Source organism: Asterias rubens, chromosome 4, assembly GCF_902459465.1.
Source record: "Asterias rubens chromosome 4, eAstRub1.3, whole genome shotgun sequence".
In the NCBI taxonomy this organism is placed as follows: Eukaryota; Metazoa; Echinodermata; class Asteroidea; order Forcipulatida; family Asteriidae; genus Asterias; species Asterias rubens.
The window spans coordinates 3964369-3977971 of NC_047065.1; positions in this window are offsets into that span (position 1 = coordinate 3964369).

Genomic DNA, 13603 nt, shown 5'->3' on the forward strand with positions numbered 1-13603 from the left:
GGACACCAACCCTCAGACATCCGAAAAACGGTTCATATGAAGTGTTTCTTATTATGTATAAGTTTTTTATTGAATTCCAAACAAGCAAACAGACAAATTTTATTGGTTCAAATCCCGCTCTATAGTCAATTTCTCTTTCTTCCAACCCCAAACTATTTAAAAATGTACCCAGTCAGTTTCCCTTTTGGTTTAGGTTGTTTATCATATCATCTATAGTCCGTGTTGTACAACTGCTTAAATTATTTAAGATTACTTAAGCTTGGAGCCCAAGGTCCAGTGAAGTTATACAATAAATTGCTTATTCCCTCTGAGGATTGGATGGAAATGTTGGTATGGAAAGTTGACGAACTATGGAACAACAATGTTTCTGCTGCTGCATTCCAACACAATGTGCAAAGAACCCAATGTTTTCGAAACACCTGCAAGGACAATAGACTAATGATATTTGTGTTCGACCGAGAAAGCAAAACACACTGCATTCTTGCAGCTTGGATTCCAAATGATACATTACACGGATGTAGCCATAAGCTATTTTGAGGAATTTTTGACACATTACTAAAGCACTATTTGTTTGGGTAATGTGGTTATATCCTAACCAAACAATGCACCCCTAAAGTGTCCGCCATATCTCCAATAGACTCATTCGACCCACTCTCGCTTTGATTACCTTTTTCAAGTTGGATTGTTCTTGTGGTAAAAGTTTTAGATCACGTGAAGCTGTTCTATAAGTTAGCTTTGATGATGTATGTGCTTGATTAAACACTCAAAGCTAAATTATAGAAAGAAAAGGTTATGTAATGTTTGCTTTTTATGTTTTTTGAATCTCAAAAGTCAAAATTTCCAATGAGGGGGTCATGCCAACCATTACTCACGCACCCGGTGCACCGACGAGTGTGGTGCTTTTTTCCTTGAGGTTCATTACTTGAAAAAAAAAATACATAACTAAACAGCCACGCGAACAAACAAACAACAAAACAACTATATGTTACAACACGTTGACACAAGAACATTCACATCACAGCTACATTTTAACAATGGTGTTGGTTTGTCCTCAATCTGCGTTAACACATTTAGGAGCTTACACAATAATGCGTTGAAGGGTGAAGGTATAATAGCCAAGGTGTCCGTACAAGGCTATTACAGTGAGCTGTTACAAAACTATTTAAAAAATTGATTACAAAACAAAAATGTCAAGACATTCTTGTGCCGTTTTCACGACATTGGGGAGGTTTAGCTGCACGTTCCGCATGAACGTCACGTTCCACGTGAACGTGAACGTCACGTTCCACGTGAACGTGAACGTCACAAAAATGTGTCGTTAAAGCCATTGGACACATTTAAAAATTCACAGATTTACAAATAACTTACAGGGTTTACAGAAGGTAATGGTGAAAGACTTCTCTTGAAATATTATTCCATGAAATGCTTTACTTTTTGAGAAAACATTAAAACAATATCAATGCTACGGATTTTATACGGCGAAAGGTGCGGAAACAAGGGTGGGTTTTCCCGTTGTTTTCTCTCGAATCCGATGACCGATTGACGCTAATTTTTCACAGGTTTGTTATTTGATATATAAGTTGTGATACACGAAGTGTGGGCCTTTGGACAATACTGTTTACCGAAAGTGTCCACTGGCTTTAAAATCTCACGTTTTTAGCATACGTGAAGTTACCATCAATTTCACGTCAGGTAAATGTACGTGCGCGCAGACGTCATATACGCGAGTATGCATTAATCCCAAAATGGCAAAGGCACCCAGAAACATCACAATTTTGTTTATGACGTTCACGTGCTAATTTCGCACGCATAACGTGCAGCTAAACTTTGCTGCATGGTGCGACAAGGATAAGTGTGTTGATAATGATGACGTCAGGTGAAACGGGTCAATAAAAAAAATGACACTCGTGGAACTAATGTGTCAAATGGAACTGTAAACCAGTCTGCAATGTGTGACGTCACAATTTTTGCAATGGCGTAGTCATAAGAACATTTCAATCATGAGCGCGTACATAATAGTCGATATGCACAAGCAACATCTTAAAGGCAGTGGACACTATTGGTAAATACTCAAAATAATTATTAGCATAAAACCTTTCTTGGTGACAAGTAATGGGGAGAGGTTGATGGTATAAAACATTGTGAGAAACGGCTCCCTCTGAAGTGCCATAGTTTTCGAGAAAGAAGTAATTTTCCACGAATTTGATTTCGAGACCTCAGATTTAGAACTTGAGGTCTCGAAATCAACCATCTAAACGCACACAACTTCGTGTGACAAGGGTGATTTTTTCTTTCATTATTATCTCGCAAGTTCGATGACAGATTGAGCTCAAATTTTCACAGGGTTGTTTATACGTACGTTGAGATACACCAACTGTGAAGGCTAGTCTTTGTCAATTACAAATAGTGTCCACTGCCTTTAATAAGAAACATCTTGTGAAACAAAGTACAGTTATACAATAAGTCAAGCTGCCAATTAAGGACGCCTTACATGTCTTGTACTAACACGGCACGCCATTTTGAGGAGTCAAGTTTGTGACTCGATAAAATGGCCGACCGTGTTTAGTTCGCAAAGTAAAATGAAAACCACGCAATTTCGAGGCATATTTTGTGTGGATCATTATATCCTACTTTTGAAACATCTATGCATGTTATAACTAACGGTTTAAATTACTTTTTAAAGACCAACTCGACTGATCCAAGGCAACGTGTCCTTTTCACCCAAACCAAACGGTGCACTCCTATTATAGTGTACATCATACCTCAACAAGATTAATTGCTACCACTTGACTACAAACACGTTTATTAGGATTCGAACTGCCTCTCGCTATACCGGGCAACCTCGGTAGTATTGGTAAGACACTGCTCTAGAACTGCAAGGGTCGTGGGTTCGAATCTCACCCTGGACTCGGGAAAGTACTGAGTATACAGTGCTAACATACATCGATGAATGGGTAAAACCAAATTTAAAACACCTTTATTGTATCATGTACGTATTATCATGTACGTAAGTTATCGTGTACGTACACAATAACAGAGAGGTTTTTTAATTCATCTGGCGGCAATACGTTTCCATTAGCCTGCACAAGCACGACTCAGTAAAAAACACAATAACAAGCATTGACACCCCCACACTAAATCCTTAACAAAATAATTCGTTAAAAGGCTGAAGAGTTGTTAGTCCGTTCTAAACATGTCCACAGGGGGATGACCTTTACTCTGACCCTTGACCGCGTGACCTTGATGCGCTCCTAATAGTTGCTGACACATCCGCTGGCTAAAGATTTAAAAATATTTACTCATAATGTCTCTACCAGATAGTGTCTTCTTTTCCTTTACGTCTGACATCTGTATGATGTTTTGTGAACTTTCAACATTGTTGCAAGTGCGTGAACGTGAACGTAAACATCTGAAAACAGTGTCCTTAAAATCTCACGTTTTTAGCGTACGTGAAGTTACCATTTTTCACGTCAGGTACGTACGTGTGCGCAGACGTCATACAATAAGCCAAAAGTGGCGACGTCACCTAAAAACAACACTATGTTTTGACGTTCACGTATTTGCTCGCGGAACGTGCAGCTAAACCTCCCTAATAAGCCAAAGTTGTGACGTCAACTAAAAACGACACATTTTTCTGACATTCACGTTCACGTATTAGCCCGCGTAACGTGCAGCTAAACCTCGCTAGTGACGTCACTTATGGTGTGCAGCTGTATAAACTTGGGCCCAGCACAACATTAACCGTTTTAATAATAAACGATTATCTGTAAAATCAGTTGTTAGACGGTTAAAATTATCACCCTTTTCAAACAATTGTCAACCCTTTGGTGTCACTTTATGTCACCATTGTTGGATGTCACTATTGGTGTTAGTGACATCACCATTGTCGAAATGATACACCAATGCCACTCTTGATATAGTTTATTCACCATCAAGAAGATGATCATATGAATTGCATATAATATCATCTTACTGGTGATCGAGAATCCAATGTTGTCACAGTTGTCGAGGGCACGCTCCGGAAAATGTGCCGATTTGACAGAAACTCGCGCCAATTTACTCGCGCGGTAAAATCATGCACAAACCGTATGAACTTTTGTGAAAGTTTTGAAGGTCATGCCATTTGCGTATTGTTAAAATTGTCTGATATTGTGCTCTATTGAGTTAATTGATTTTCAACCTGGGGTATTTCGGTCAATTATAGTACGAGCCCTCGAACACAAATTCTCACAAGCTTATAGGTCCATTTTCCGAAGAATGAGTCTTGCCAGGGCCCAATTTCATAGCGCTGCTTAACAGTAAGCAAGTTTGCGTGCTTACTGTAGCAGAAAAATTTGCTTAAGCCTTAGCGTATTTCACAGGTTAGCAGAAGATTTGGGCGGCCATATTGCGTGTTTATCGTGGAATTGCATTGTGACGTCATTTATTTTCGAGCGGTAAGCACCGGAAGGGTAGCATGCATTTTCGTGTGCTTACGGTTAGCGGCGCTATGAAATGGAAACCGCACAGTAAGCACAATATCGGCCGCTAAGCAGCGCTATGAAATTGGGCCCTGATTACCCTATCGGGTGTTCTTAATTTGGATGGGATAGCTCATATATTCGACGAGGGCGCCCTTGTCAATGGCTGCACTTGTATCTTTTTAGCTCTGTTAATCTCCGCTGTTTTTATAACATTTCTCCGTCTGTAACATGTTTGTCTACTCCAAGTGTGAACTGTGGCGTTTTGTAAGTACCTTTGTCATACTGTACCCGTTTTGTGCATATGGATTGAGACCGGAAAGTGATATTTCAGCTACTTTCCTTTTTGCACATCAATCGTTTTGAACCAATGCTACGTGACCACTGGATACCAGACATCCTACAGTTAAGAAACATGACTTTATCTAGTCTGGTCCCCAGCACTACAGTAACTGCCTAATGGAGAGATTAACGTATAGCTCTAGCTACCTCAAAAGCCTCAACATTAACAATAAAAACGGGGTTTCTTCCAACCAAGACATACTGAGCAAATGTCTAGAGATCCAAAAATGTTGCAAAAGAACTAAACGTGGTTGTCGTGCTGGGAAACTTCTACAAAGGAGAATTGAGGTAATTGTGAGACCTCGATCTGCCAAACCAACCTCGTACCCACGTCTACCCTCAGTGCTCTCAGTGCCGTTGTGCCACAAACAAAAACCTGCTGGAACTACTACTAGCACGAATTGCCCAAAGCTGAGCTCCCTCCCAGGCTTTTTCCTCACAAACATTCGTTCAGCCATGAATAAAGTTAATGAACTTGAAGCTATCCTCAAGCAGCCATATTCCTCCCCAATTGACATTGCTGTTCTTACAGAAACCTGGCAGTCAAACATGATCACTGATGACTACCTAGCAGTGGACGGCTTCCAGATATTTACCAAGATTAGAACTGAAAGAAGTGGGGTGGAGTAGCGATTTATGTTAGAGACAACATCCCTGCTATGGTTCTAACCAACATTACAGTGCCCGAAGAGCTTGAATGCCTGTGGCTACAGGTCCGACCAGATAGGCTCCCACGTCAAGTATCGAGTGTGGCTGTATGTGCAGTCTACATTCCACCTAAATCGGAACATCAGCAAACTCTGGTTAATCACATTGTCAGAACCCTCGATCTACTGAAATCAAAACATCCAGACGTGGGCCTAGTGATTTTAGGGGATCTCAACAGAACTGACACCAATCCTATATGCAGAGCTTATGCCCTGAAGCAGGTAGTTGACAAACCTACAAGAAACAATGCGATCTTGGCTGTTATCATCTCTACTATTAAGAACCTGTACAGCAGTCCAGTTGTAAGTACCCCGGTTGGCCGGAGTGATCATAACACTATATATTGGTCTCCCAGTGGAAACAAGATTGTGAATGGTGTCCATGTAAGATCTGTCAGACCACTCCCCAAACCGAGCATGCATGAATTTGGCAGATGGATAACAGCTCATCAGTGGGAAGAGGTTTTGAATGCTACTAGCACTGGTGAAAAATCTGATGCTTTTTATTCCACGATCAACGATGCACTGGATCTTCACTTTCCTACCAAATTAGTAAAACTTCACACTAATGACAAACCATGGATCACTGCTGAAATCAAGGTCCTCATCAAAAAACGTCAGGTTCCTTTGGCGTCTTCTTCGTAACAAAGTCAGCCACGCCATCAGTCGAGCCAAAAAGTCGTTCTACCAAATTCGTCTCCAAGACCTAAAATCCAGTGATCCATCAGGCTGGCATAAAGGAATCCAAATGATCACCAATAAGACTCAGAAGCCCACTGTGATTTCCGTCCCAGACATCCCCCCCAGAATGATGAAAAAACTATCGCCGAGGCAATTAACCTGGACTTGCCCCCTATCAATCTTACCTACCTGCAGAACCTACGCCTCAAACCAAAGTATGGGATATGTACAATGCTCTCAAAAAAATATGTGCCAAGAAATCAGCAGGCCCTGATGGGCTCCCAGGAAAACTAATCAAAGAATTCGCATGTGAGCTCAGCATACCTGGTTTTTGATATATTCAATTCGTCTCTTGTTCAGGGTTGCGTACCACAGATTTGGAAGGATGCAATTGTCGTGCCAATTCCTAAAGAAACACAAGCCACCATCACAAAGCTGAGACCTATTTCAATAACTGCTCTCCTAGCAAAAATATGCGAAGGGTTTGTCTCAAAATGGGTGCTTGAAGATATCCGAACATCTATCAGCCGTAACCAGTATGGTAGTATACAGGGGTCATCAACCACTCACTGCTTAATCGAACTCCTTGATGTGCTCTACAAGGGAACTGACAAAGCCGATACAGTTGGCACGCTGGTAGTGACGGACTTTTCCAAGGCTTTTGACTGCGTCGATCATACTTTGGCAATTCAGAGATTACATGACCTAGGTGTCCGTAGCGAAATAATGCCATGGATCGTAAACTTCCTGAAGGCACGCCGCCAGAGAGTTCGATACCACTCTGCCCTATCAGAATGGGAAACCATCTCTTGTGGAGTTCCACAGGGTACGAAATTGGGACCCATTGCATTCATTGGCGTTATAAATGATGCTTCTGAAAGTACCAATTCTTCTAGTTAAGTATGTCGATGATCTAAGCCTTGCTGAGGTCCGTCCTGCCAATGTGCCTACTCAGATTGACTTGGACCTTCAAGACCTTGAAGATTGGGCTGACAGTAACCACCTCAAGCTCAATCCCTCTAAATGCAAGGTTATGCAAGTGTGCTTCAAAAGAAATCCTCCATGTCCTCCTGATATGAAGATTGCTGACAAGGGGCTTGAGCTGGTTACTGAGACCAAGCTTCTCGGTCTAACTGTTCAATCATATCTTAGATGGGACTCTCAGGTCAATGATATGGTGTGTAAGAGCAGTCGCAGACTTTTCATGCTTGGTCGTCTCAAGCGTTTTGGTGTACCCGTTGAGGACTCGGTATCTGTGTATGTTGGCTATGTGCGTCCTTCAGTTGAGTATGCGTCTCCTGTGTGGCATGGTTGCATCAGTAAACAGCAAACTCATCAAATTGAAAGAATTCAAAAAGAGCGTGTCAAGTGATCCTTGGGAACAACTATACTACATACACAGATGCTCTTGACCTCATGGGTCTCCAGATGCTTGAAGATAGACGTGATCAATTATGTACTAACTTTGCTGTTAAATGTAGTACCTCTGATAGATATGCCGGTTGGTTCCCTCATAACAACAACACTCACAGTATGGGTCTTCGCAATGCTACTAAATATATGGTGCCTAAACATAGGACTAAGCGCTATGGCAACAGTGCAATTCCATTCCTTACTAAACTTTTAAACCAATCCTCTTAGACTGGAGCTTCCATATTTGCTTTTGTTTTATTGGTGTGCGTGTGGGCTGTAAATTTTATTTTCAATGCTTTAGTATGCCCTCATAAATGAGGGTCTCCCACATCCTGTAACTGTTTGTTAATCTTTTCTGTTTTATCAAATTTGTTTTCCCTTTTTTGCTATCAATGTTTTTGTCATATGTTCAGTTTTTAACTGCTAGGGTTTCTCTTTTTTAGCTAGTTTATTCCATAGTGGGGTTTCAATGTATAAGAGGGTTCCCCCAACACCCTGTGCATTTTTTTAAGTGTCTTTTAGTGGTTTATCTAATATTTATTTTTACTTATTGTCGTCTTCTTATATAATATTCCTTTGTACCCCGCGGTGGTGCAATATTTGTTTTTTTATCTATGCTATTTTTATCAATATTGTTGTAATGCCACATTATTCAGCTTCGTGCTGCCAGTTAGTTTTTTAATAAAAATGAATGAATGAATGAATGAAAAAAAGTCATTACCACAAAGTGTAGAAAATTGCGAAGGTTTTGGTGTCAACGAACATGCCCTATAATTTGGGTGTGGTTAAACTCAATCCGTGACGTAAGCAAGTCTCTTCCATCGCCCTTTTCGAAAACACGGCTTCTGCTAAAGTTTCTGCTTTGCTAGCTTGGCCATGCGGTTGTCTCCATAAAATTGCGCGTGCTTTACGTACGCGCTTAGGGCTTCAGACCAGAGGACGGAGCATGAAGTCGAAACAAAAGCCGAATCAGAGGCTTTGAGATTTTGAAAAGGTTTAAGCCCCTTGCCATTTAGACACAAGGTTAGGGTCAGCATGACCTAATTCCTGGTCGACATTTCCCAGAAATGGCATAAATCCATTTTATACTGTCCTGTTAAACAGGTCAAACTGTCCCGGCTGGACTCCGATATTAGAGAGTGGAGTTCAGGGTCAGTCATTCCCGGGGGTGTAAAAGCCTTACGTGACCGCTGTAAATCTAAGAAAAATACCACAACCTAAATCAAAAATGCATCCCTTTCAAAGACAAAAGCTCACCATGCATAAATGTAATTTTTTATATTTTTGTAACACTGCCCTGGAACCAAGTCACGTTTCTTATAATAGCTGGCCGTGGGGTTTAATGAAGCATAAACACAGACACACTTTAACGTGATTTCTTAAAGACACTGGACACTATTGGTAATTTTCAAAGACCAGTCTTCTCACTTGGTGTATCTCAACATTATGCATAAAATAACAAACCTGTGAAAATTTGAGCTCAATCGGTCATCGAACTTGCAAGATAATAATGAAAGAAAACAACAACCTTGTCACACGAAGTTGTGTGCGTTTACATGGTTGATTTCGAGACCTCAAGTTCTAAATCTGAGGTCTCGAAATCAAATTCGTGAAAAAATACTTCTTTCTCGAAAACTACGTCACTTCAGAGGGAGCCGTTTCTCACAATATTTTATACTATCAACCTCTCCCCATTACTCGTTACCAAATGAGGTTTTGTGCTAATAATTATTTTGAGTAATTACCAATAGTGTCCACTGCCTTTAAATGTTTGTTTTTACAAAACAGTGGCTCACATTTTGTTTATCTTTGAGGCGCGGGGTGGCACGTGCCCCCTCATTGCTTCCCAATACTTCCCATTTGAAATCTGGACTTTTTGAGTCAAAAATTTGCAGCAGAGCAAAGTTGTATCACGCACGTTTAATAAGGATAAATTTATTAAATCTATTTTTTTTTTCACTCCATAAAATGTTTTATGAAAAAATATTTTATATAAAGCACTGAAATTGGTCTTGTGTAAGACTTGGTATGTGAAATGCCCACCCCCCCCCGCCCCTACGAAACAAACAATTGAAACTCCCTAAAATCTTACCCTTAATTGAAGAAACTACAAAAAAAATTAAATTATACTAGGCATAACTCAAGTCTACAACCATACCTTACTCACAACAAGTAATACCCTTTTTCACATTAACACACCCCTGGCTTGTTTTATTTCGTGGTAGTTCCAGCGAATGAATTATTCTCAATTTCAGTGGGTTGAGTAAACATTTTCTGACCCGGTACAAAAGTTTATTTTTTCAGAATCAATTTATGTTTGCCCTTGGATCTCTCCAATCGCGTTTGTTATCAATAAACTTTGCCTCCTGCAGAAAACAGGCAATGTTGGTTGTGTATCATTAAAGGCAGTGGACACTATTGGTAAAATTACTCAAAATAATTATTAGCACAAAATCTTTCTTGATTACGAGAAATGGGGAGAGGATGATGGTATAAAACATTGTGAGAAACGGCTCCCTCTGAAGTGGAGTAGTTTTCGCGAAATAGGTAATTTTCCACGAATTTGATTTCGAGACCTCAAATTTAGAACTTGAGGTCTCGAAATCAAGCATCTGGAAGCACACAACTCCGTGTGACAAGTGTTTTTTTCTTTCTTTCAGTACTATATCTCGCAACATCGACGACCATTTGAGCTCAAATTTTCACAGGTTTGTTATTTTATGCATAATGTTGAGTAACAGCAAGTGGGAAGACAAGTGGGAAGTTCTTGACAGCCATGTGGGTGTAAAAAACCACGAGGAGAGGGACATGTTTTTAACAATTAACTAAGAACATTTAAAAAGAAGGAAATATTTACGCAGTGAAGATGGCTCTCTATACTCGTAATTTTTGGAACAGTTTGTCAACCCTGTGTGCGACATTTTTGGTATGGCTGGGCAAGGTCGTTGAGGGCCTTCCGGGGAGGTTATGGGGGTTTACCAAGGGTGCTCGCTGGCCTTGTTTGTTGGTTACCCCAGGGGTGCCCCAACATCGGTCATATTAAACGATTTCCCTGGGTTTGCTGTAAAACATCTTGTAGGTCTATATATAATGATCTGTTACTCTCGATAAAAAGCACCCGAGGGAGGGATAATGTGTACAGCCCCCGAGGAAGTTGGGATGGAAAAAACATGGCCTGGAGGAAAATAACTACTTTAATTGTTAAATTTAAGCTATATATTTATTTAGATACACCGTTGGCTTGGGGTGGGAAGAGCAACATATTTTTCCTCTTGAAAAGACATATACACCATGTCAACATTTCATCATATCGGCTTGTCAACCGTTTTTGAAAAAACTGATAAAGTTTCTTTTTGGTCTGGGCCATTTGTTTGACCTATTTACGTGAAGTGTACGGAAGTGTTTAAACCTCTTTTGAGAAGTGTTGGTTCTAAAAAGAACCGATGGTTGATAACTTAACGATTCGATCGGATATGATATGATCGTCTTCAGGAGAAGTTTTGAAATATGTTGAGAGACACCAAATAAGAAGACTGGTTTTTGACAATTACCAAAGGTGTCCAGTGTCCTTCAGTCTAAATCACAAATGGCAACAGTTTGTATACGTGGGACAGCTAGGATAGCTAGAAACTTGAGCTAACATGCATACCAAGTCCGTACCATTATAGGCAATAGACCAACGTCCCTGCAGTGACCTCCACACATAATAATTGGCCCACGGTATGGCGACTTCCAGGGTCGACAAAAATACGTAAGCCTTTTACGTTCACGTCATTGGAAATGAAATTTCAAGATGTTTGACGATTTTGTAACAAAGTGCAAAATTGATTCGAATAACTCCCCGCCCGCCCCGCCCCCTCCCCCCAAAAAGCACAGTACAAGCGGATTGTATGATTTATACCTCATATTATTACCCGAAGCTAAGCGAGCCTGTTTTCGGGGAACGCATATAATAGGCCTACCATACATGTGCCCAATAAAACTGCTTAAAAGCACTGGACACTATTGGTTAGTACTGAAAATAATTGCTAGCATAAAAAACTTACTTAACGAGCAATGGAAGGCTGCTGATAGTATTGTGAAAAACTGGTCCCTGCTGAAGTAACGTAGTTTTTTTGAGAAAGGGGTAGTTTCTCACTCAAATAATAAAAACTTCAACTCAGGAGCACACATGCATGTGAAAGCACACAAAGTATTTTAATACATTAAAATGCAACAAGTTGTTTTTCATTATATTCTCTTTGATGATCATATAAGCCCAATTTGATTTTTCAACATGGTGTGACTTGTAGTAAGCTAATAATACCAATTGTGAACGGCAACGTTCTACACAACAAGCTCCAGAGGGCGCTGCAGGCGGGATGACCCGAACGTGGGGTCTAGCTCCACGACTTCTTTGACGGCATTGTGGATATGGCCGTGTCCGAAACGGCGACTTCGGCTACAGCTACGGCTAGATCGCGCGCGAGTGCCTATTCTTTAACACTGGTAGACACGCTGATCTAGACGTAGCTGTAGCCGAAGTCGTCGTTTCGGACACGGCCTATGTCTCTATAGCACCGTCAGCAAAGTCCTTCAAGTCAAGCGCAACTCAAGTATTGGGTTGCGGGGTGTTTCACTTTGTAATAGTTTGGTGTTTATTTGATTGGCTTGTCTGTACTATTCAATGTCATCACCATGCCTGTAGAAGAATGTCACCTTGATACCATAATTCGGAAGCATGGTATTCGTGATGAGACAGTGTCTGGTGCGATGCATCCAAACACATTTAATTGAAGTCTACAGGAATTACACTGTGCGAAAAATTGCTGATGGCCTGCGATTAAACCCTTAAGCAGATGCTTCGTTGAAGGCTAAATGGTATACCGTGCCCGATGTATAGCAGGAGGTGCCCCCCACCCCCTCCGTCCTCAAAAAGGTCCACAACCTCAGTATTTCAAATCCACAGTGTTGATCAGGGGTCCTTGGAGATATTACAAACTTCAGACTAGTTTTAATTCTTTGTGAAATCCATCCCAGAAACACAAGAGCTTGGATCGGGTGGCAAGTTTTGTTCTGCACTTTAGAATTGGCATCCTCAAAAGTATGTCCCTTTCAAAAAATCCCCATTGAAAAGGACTTCGACAGTGGCGACTTCGCGTAGTGCAGAAAAAAACTGCGATCGCGTGCGCTTGACTGCTTGGACCCGGCACGTCACCAGTGTCAGATTATTGTCATGATATTAACATGTACTGGACACTGGTAACTGTCACAGACCAGTATTCGCACTTGGTGTATGCCAACATGCATCAAATAACAAATCTGTGAAAATTTGGGCTCAATTGGCTATCGAAGTTGCAAGAGAATTATCGTAGCGTCATACGTTATCGACCCTCATATGTTTTCGGCCCCCAACTTTGATTCCCGTTCATCGCGAAAATGTGCAAGCTGCACCGGTGACAGAAGCTATGCAGTTTACTCACGGTCTGTATTTTCATCAGGCTTAATCATGCTGAGAATAAAGTTTCCTGTCGTTGGTTATGCTCAAACATTTTTAAAATGATTGATTTTAGGTACTAATCACTAGTGCATTATTATGCCAACATTCAAATGAGTCAAAGAAACATCATCCTACCTCGAAAGTACAAAACAAAATTACTATCTGCTAGATTGAGTTTCATTCTGCTTTAGTCACTAGATGGATCACGTGAGGTGGTTACTATTTGGGATTCTATGGTGTGCAAATGTGGTGAAAATATTAAAATATTTTAAGTGAAAATTACAACAATTTATTTTTTGATTTACTCATGCATACTGTAATAAATTCTGATAAGCGTAATAAATATTAAGTCTACATTAAAAAGAAAATATCATAGATTGGTTTCGTATCTCCTGAAACCAAAAATTACTGGTCTGAAATGGGGGAAAACGGATTGTTATGAAGTGTGAGTGCATCAAGGGGGGCTTGGTTTTTTTTCATTTCATGCCTTATGATATTTCTGGATCAAAAATGTAATTAAA